We start from the raw sequence: 7,459 nt of genomic DNA on the forward strand, positions 1-7,459 counted from the left end.
ACACTGACGAGAGTAAGTATGTACTCTGAATGAAAAGATTTTGATCCATTCTGATGATTTTTACTCCCATTCTGTACACTCTCTTACAAGATATGACCTAGCTGTGTCTCTGGAATTGAAAACTGGAAATCAAGAGGTTAACAAACCTGAATAGAAAAAGGGGAGGAGGGGGCTTGAAAAATGTGAAAACTCCAGAATATGAAAAAACATTGAAAGAAATTCTGGGAATACGCAGACTCAATGAAGTTGTAATATGTCCATTCCCCACTAGATGGCAGTCATGTCTAAGTTGCACCGCCATTCATTATACCGCTCTATACTACAAAGTGAGTAGGCCTCGTAATTTTTTGCTGCTACGAAATGATCGCCAGAATAATCATAGTACCTCAATAATAAATGAGTTCTTGTACTTAATGTTGGCTTCTTGTTCAGCAGTTTTGTGTCGGCCTTGAATGCTAATTGTTATGCAAGAGAGTTCTTTTGCACCGGGAAAAAAAAAGAAGAAAAAAAGTTTGTGGCCAACCCTTTTGTTATGGAGTTCAGAAAATTGGTCTTTTATAAATGCATTGAAAAATAAATTATGAAAAATGAAACCAATGAAGAGCACATATTATGCACATATTTTGTCCATAATCAAAATAGTATTTTTTTTCATACACTTGGTTTGGAAGTGCATTGTCCTATGTGACCCCCCCCCCCCCCCCAGTAGCACTGATGATAAATTGTGGCCTTCTCGAGCAAAAAAAAAAAAAAAACATGGTGCATATGCATTTTTTTACTTTGTTTTATAAAAGTATTTGTCACCCAACTCATAACTCATGAATAACACTCATGCATATGCATGAGGCGGGGATCTTTAAGGTGCTTATCCAAATAAAGGTTCTTCGGCCTCGGAGGGACATCTGCTTTTTAATAAGGGACATTTTTGTTGCAAACGACAAAGTAAAGCACTTCTATATTTGATACTTTTTTTTTTTTTTTACAGATTTGCTAAATTCTTTTCATTATGTTTTTCATCTACAGGAGACAAGGTGCTTGTCCTTCATGGTGGTCACAGGTAAGACCCAACTCTTTGCGGCTGACGGTGTCGGATCCTCTTGGTTTCCGATGTACTTGTCTTTAGATTAGTGAATGAAAGTCCGACTACTAGAAGTCTGCATGAGATAATTAAGCCCGATTCATTTGGAAGCTGTTCAGGTGTCCGTGAGGGGACCAGACGACCTTCTGCCCCGCTCTGTCCCACAGCAGTCACTTAAAACAGTGAAAGATGTTCCCTTTGGCACCCCTACCCCCGCCCTTCCTCCGACAGCAACCATCCTCCGTACATTTTCCCCCCTCTCCTCTGTGGTGCGTGTAACAGCCTTGCTTTCTTTTCCATTCTTCCAGAATGAGGAGGAGGAAGATGCAAGAGAAAGTGGACATGTTTGAAGTGAAGTGGAGGAGACAGTTCACCACCACCACCACCCGCGCCTCCAAACCCCCCAAGCTGCACATCAGTATGCGGTGGCTGTTGCTAAGGTGATAAAACCGCTGGATGGGGGCCTAACTGCAGAAACATCAATAGTGCAATGGAGAGCGGGGTAGCAGGTAAGGACAATGGCGGCGAGTAGGGGGGGAGGGGGTAGACTGGAGGGGAGGAGAGGAAAAACACGGGTTCACGGTGCTGAACGTACAGTTTACACAACTCTTGTCATGTATGCATCGTTGTCCCGTGTGCATGAACTGGCCACCATTTTGTGACCACCCGATCTGTCTGAGGACAAGACCAGTACAAAAACATCTTGCTTTACACATTTTCTACATTAACCGACAGCTGTGAAGTCCCCAAAAAGGTGCAAAACAAGAAGCCATGTCCCCAAAAAGGTGCAAAACAAGAAGCAAGCAAACCTTTGCTAAATTGCTGGTGTCCTTGGTTGTCACATTTGTGCAGCTTAACTGTGACCTTGTTAGAACATTTTCTTTTAGATTTTACTCTGCTGATGTTTTGGGAAATTTTAACTCATTTAGACTGTGCGATGTTTTTAATTCAAGTTTCTTGCAAAGGGAGAATCACAAGCCAAAGTTCGCCGTGCTTGTTGCTTTGGGGTGTCGCTATACAAATAAATTAAATCAGAATCAGAATGCCCTTTTTTGTCATTAGCATTTATTGGAGAGCTCCCCTCTCCAGTGAAAATATGAATAATCAAATTAAGATAATAATAAATTGAATAAATCCAAATAACAAACAAGAAGAGTGTTGATATGTGCACTGGGTGCCACTTTATGTTGCAAGGGTAGTTGTGTGTCGAGGGTTCAGCATCAAAGAGATAGCTCTCGGGAATTGTTTTTTTTTGTATTATACGAAAAGTTTGCATAGTGAAAAGTGTTTAATTCATGCTAAAAAGCTCCTCCTAAAATGAGACACCACTCCCAGTATGACATAGAGGTGTTCAACACCACTGCCAAAAAAAACATTTAAAAAAAATTATTAATTTTTGTTTTTAGCAGAATAAAAGTAGAATTTTTATTCTGCTTTTTGATTTCATCCTAATAGACAGTCCAAGTGGTTATGACATTGTGGCCAGTCCATGCTAAATAGTTTTCATTATGTGGTGCTTCAAGTATGTATTTTCCAAAATGTTTCTTATATATATTTCGATTTGCAAAAATTTGCTGTTATGCGATTTGTCCTGCAAATAAACGTCTGGCAAAAAGATCCGCTTTTCTCTCTTTCTTTGTGTACACGTGTAATGTGACGTTAAAACAAACAAACAAAGCAGGAATCCACCAATTTCCTCTCAAAACAGTCTCATTGTTTTCACTTGTGAGGCTTTCATTCCCCCTGATATGTAAGATATTGGCTTTGTTGCCAAAGGCAGCATGAGCTATAGAAGACAAGAACTCATATTTTCTCTGTGTGTGTGTGTGTGTGTGTGTGCAATGAGGGAGGCAATGCGGCCAGGCTGCAGATATCATCCATCTCCCTGTCAGCGGCCCAAGGGCTGCTGGGAAAGTGGCAGGCACCTCCCCACCTCCAACAACAGACGCTGCATTCAAATGTTCCGTCACAGAAAGCGTTAGAAAACCTGCGGCGCTCCTCCCTCGTCTCAACAGTACGCAGAGCCATTAACCCCATGATGTGGGATCACAACCTCGAAAAACTCAGTCTGGCCACCACTGCTGCGAGTCATAGCAGCATTCGGCATCCAACTGTTGTAATTGGGAGAGGCTGTATAGTTTGATACGCCATAAACGCAGCTGTTACCAAATGCGGTGACGTCACAGCATAATTCCTTAAATCAGATTAACTATCTACATGGGGGGGGGGGGGTTTGGGGAGTGGTGTGTTGTGACAGCCACTATAACTGGATTACATACTTTTTGCCTAGCCGTGACTAATTGTTGTTAAAGCTATTGTTCGACATTGTATAGCTTTTTGTGATAAATCCGGAACATTCCAAGTGATCTTTCTGTGTCCGAGCTTGAAGATTCAAATAAAATGCATCACGCATCAAATCATCAGTGATATGCCACACGGGGCGGAAAAACATGTTAAGTATTTATGCTAAACTGAGAGTTTATTTGAATTTTTATATTTGACAAACGCAAAGCCACATTAATTCAATTGTAGGAGTCGTTTTAGTATTAATTTTATGGAGTATAATTAAGTAGATTGAAAATGGACGCTCTAAAAACATTAGAGCAAAAATGTTTTGCATAGAATGTAGGATTGGTTGCTCCACTGCAGTATTTTTATTGATGTGGTGCTTCCGGGACACCTGATTAAATTTTGATTTTTTATTTTTTTTTAAATGCCATAAAACGATAATTGTTTACACTTTGTATTTGTATTAACTTCATTTTGTCTTCTTCATATTTATATTTGACTGATTCATTTATGGCAGACAATTTCGTTTTAGGCGAAAGACTCGCCGAAACATGTCAGGTAAAAAAAATGAACCTAAAACGAAATTGTCTGCCATAAATGAATCAGTCAAATATAAATTGTTTACACTACCCGAGAGGTATTTCACTCCTTTGTAGTTTATTTAGCAACATATTATTTACCTTATAAAAAAAAGTGGAAGCTTACTACAAAATATGTCATTAAAGCTTGTTAGTAGTTAAAAGGGAAAATCACGTCAAATGTGGGCTTCTCAATTCGCCCATAGCCGATTCACAAGTATAAGGAATATGTTGGAAGAGTAATTAATAATCTATTTGCTCATGTTTATTTGTACCGAGCTAAATGGAATGTAAAGACGTATCTTATGGGCAAATTATTTTTACACAGAGAGAATGTTAAGTAAGTTGAAACACAACCCCGAGAGTCAATTCTCTACGCATAATAACATTACGAGTGGGAAGGTTGATGGAAGTTTTTGTGCCAAAATCAGCTAACGCACCTCCTGTCCATGAGCTCAGTCCAAATGTCCCAAATTTTCCGAATCATTTTTTGCATGCATGGTGGATTTAATTTATTTGGATAATACGCAGTACATTAGGTCAAGGACCAGCCACCTGCTCGTCATTTTGTTGCCTTTCAGTTTTCTTTCACAATGGACTCGTTGACTACATGCACAAATTAATTGGATGTGATTTTTTTTTTTTTTTAGATTTTTTTGTTCACAAAAACCAATCGTTCAAAAGATTCGTTCACTCAATCCGACTTATTCCAGAAGGGGAAACGCCATCACGTTGCCTCACTGAATCGTTTGTGAACGGGAAGTTACCTCGTTGATTCCTATGTTTACGGCAATAAGCAGTATGTTCAGTAAAATCTCTCAACAATCCGACGCTGTTCTAATGATTTATTATCTGGAACAACACACTGTCCGGCATAGAAACTAGCACATAATCATTTCACAGTTTTTATCTACAGTCGAATGTTTTCATACTTTTGTGTTGTATAGTTCAACATGACAGACACTCAACGAGCGCCCTTCTCATTAGCCGGCAAACTTCGATCCAGTCGCCTGGCTCTGTCCAGACTCTCGGCAGAATCATCTGGTACAGCGCAGCCTTGCTAGCTGTTTGGCAGGTGCTCAGCTAGAAATCTGCAGTGCGCCATCTTGATGAAAAAAGGTAGTCACCGCCATCGAAAGCTAGCTAGCATTTCCACAAGGCATGTCGGTGTGCCACAGTGCTAAAAAAAAACAAACAAACATCCAATCTCCCATTTCTTTCTTGAGTCTGTTCTTGTCGCCAACCTTTCTCTTCAAGGCAGGTTTTGAAAAAGACATGACTGGGCCTGGGTGACAGGATATCTTTTCCTTCCATTTGGGGTAACTCGCTCCCGGTTGTAGACAGTTTTACCTGGGGTGGCGACTGGCGAGGGGGTGGCAGGAGGTTCAGTTGGGAGAGTGGAGGTTATAATAAAAACAAATGCACACTCACGCACACACAAACACTCAATCAGGTTTTAATTTGTGCAATCTTTGGTATGTATGCATGTCACGTGAACAATATAGGTTAATGTTGAACGCTAACGCAGTCTGTCGGCTATCTAATCGCAATTCTCAACTAGGACAGCCCCAAATTCTTATTTTTCTAGTTGACTAGTCACCGATAATTAGTCGACTAATTGCATCGTATAAATCACAGCATATTGCTCCAAAGGGCAGGTGCTCTTAAATCACGCCTAAATTACGGATTATATGTACAAATTACGACCGGATAGCACGATGGCTTCACAGTGCAGAGGTTGTGGGTTCGATTCCAGCTCCGGCCTTCCTGTGTGGAGTTTGCCTGTGTGGGTTTTCTCCGGGTACTCCGGTTTCCTCTCACTTTCCAAAAACATGCATGGTAGGTTGATTGGACACTCTAAATTTCTGTAAATGTTTAAAGCATTTTTTAAAAGAAACCAAAAACTAATGTATGCAAATAAATACTTGTAAATCCAGTTCACTCTTCTCAGATATCAAGCATTTATTTGAATACAGAAGACAGTGAAATCAAAACTAAAACAACACTTGTATTAGTATTTGTTGTAGGTTTTCGTGTAACCTTTATTTATCCCAAATGTTTTGCTTCACTCGTACATGTAATTTAAAAGCATTAAATTGATGAAGAAAATTTGGTAGAAACCATAAAAAATTGAAAATAGAAGACCTTAACGATTAGAAGAAACATTTATGTTTTAATATAATGAACTGGGCTCTGTTGTATTGTTGTGTGTTGCTGTGGGGGTGGCGGGCTTGTGAGAAACATATCATGTTCTGTTTCTTTGAGTGCTTGTATTTATGAGTTCGGCAACGCACCACTGCTTGCCAGAGAGAGAGAGAGAGAGAGAGAGAGAGAGCGAGAGAGAGAGAGGGAGAGAGAGAGAATGAGCGCAGCGTTGGTGTCATTGTCTCGGTGTCTCACAGCGTGCATTCATTGTGGGCTTTGGTGCAAATAAATGTTTTTACTGTCATAATGTTTCCTTTGAACCTTGGAAAACATTCCAATGTGTTGTTTTCAAAATCTCCTTTCAAATAGCCTGGCACAGCACTTCAATAAACTTCCAGTTATCTAAAAATAATACTGCATACTACTATTTCACATAAGTTGACACACTTGACCATTTGAATGTATCGTCATATCGTCAAAATGACTTTGCAGGAGGTAAAAAAAAAAGCAGCTTGTTTGCGTTCCCAGGCACTGCTTCGTTCAAGTTGTAGTATATCTAATAGTGCTAATTTAACACTGGCATTGATTAAAATAGAAACACGAAGCCGGCGGCAGCCGAGTACTTCAAAGTCTGCGCTCATGTGAAGCCCCCACCGTGAAAAAGCCTTTGAAACAGTCGCAAAAGCAAACATCTGCATATTTATATATTTGATATATTTTCACTCGTTAGTTTCCAAAAAAGACCCAGATGTTACAATTACGCCACACAGCTTCCACAGATCGAGGAAACTGAAGTAGTTTTGCCATACTTGGCCCTGCAGCTGGCTGGCAGCGAGTTCAGGGTGTATGTACTCTTTTGCCCGAAGTCATCTGGGAAAGTGTTAAGTGTGAAGTGTCCAATCAGTCTAGCATGCATGATTTTTGGAAACCGGAGTACCCGGAGAAAACCCACACAGCTACGGGGAGAAAATGCGAACTCCACACAGGAGTGTCCTGTGCACCTGTCTTTGTCCTTCACAGGGACAGACAGACAGTTTGCTCTTTAATTATTAATTCAAACCAATGTTAATTTGTAGTAATATAAAATTTTGATGACCACAATGACAATATTGAATTCAGTCTGGTCATCATTCCCAAAAGTGCATTTGGTGGGATGGGAGCAGCTGAGGTGCTGTTTCAGCTACAAAAGGAACACCAGCGTCATCTAGTGGTATGTGAGAAAATCAGCCATTGCAGCAACTTAGTTGTAAAAAAAAAATGCGAGGGCACCCAAATTAACATTTACCACTCACACAGCAAAAAAATAAATAAATAAATAAAAATCTCACATTCCTTTCGCACAGAAATATTATTTGACTAATTTGAATTT

The 7,459-nt window shown here is 39.9% G+C and overlaps 1 long non-coding RNA gene across 1 annotated transcript in view; it reads left to right on the forward strand.

Moving 5' to 3' along the window:
* The window catches only part of LOC148320069 (uncharacterized), a 46,306-nt gene extending 43,611 nt beyond the window's left edge, over positions 1-2,695 (forward strand). The window contains exons 4-5 of the long non-coding RNA XR_015839647.1: positions 1,024-1,057; positions 1,387-2,695. This is a non-coding gene — a long non-coding RNA (uncharacterized LOC148320069). The remainder of the gene's footprint in view (positions 1-1,023; positions 1,058-1,386) is intronic.
* Positions 2,696-7,459: the final 4,764 nt, after the last annotated feature.

The sequence above is a fragment of the Idiotropiscis lumnitzeri genome, chromosome 17 (assembly GCF_059441095.1).
Source record: "Idiotropiscis lumnitzeri isolate Australia: NSW breed Sydney's pygmy pipehorse chromosome 17, RoL_Ilum_1.0, whole genome shotgun sequence".
Classification (NCBI taxonomy): domain Eukaryota; kingdom Metazoa; phylum Chordata; class Actinopteri; order Syngnathiformes; family Syngnathidae; genus Idiotropiscis; species Idiotropiscis lumnitzeri.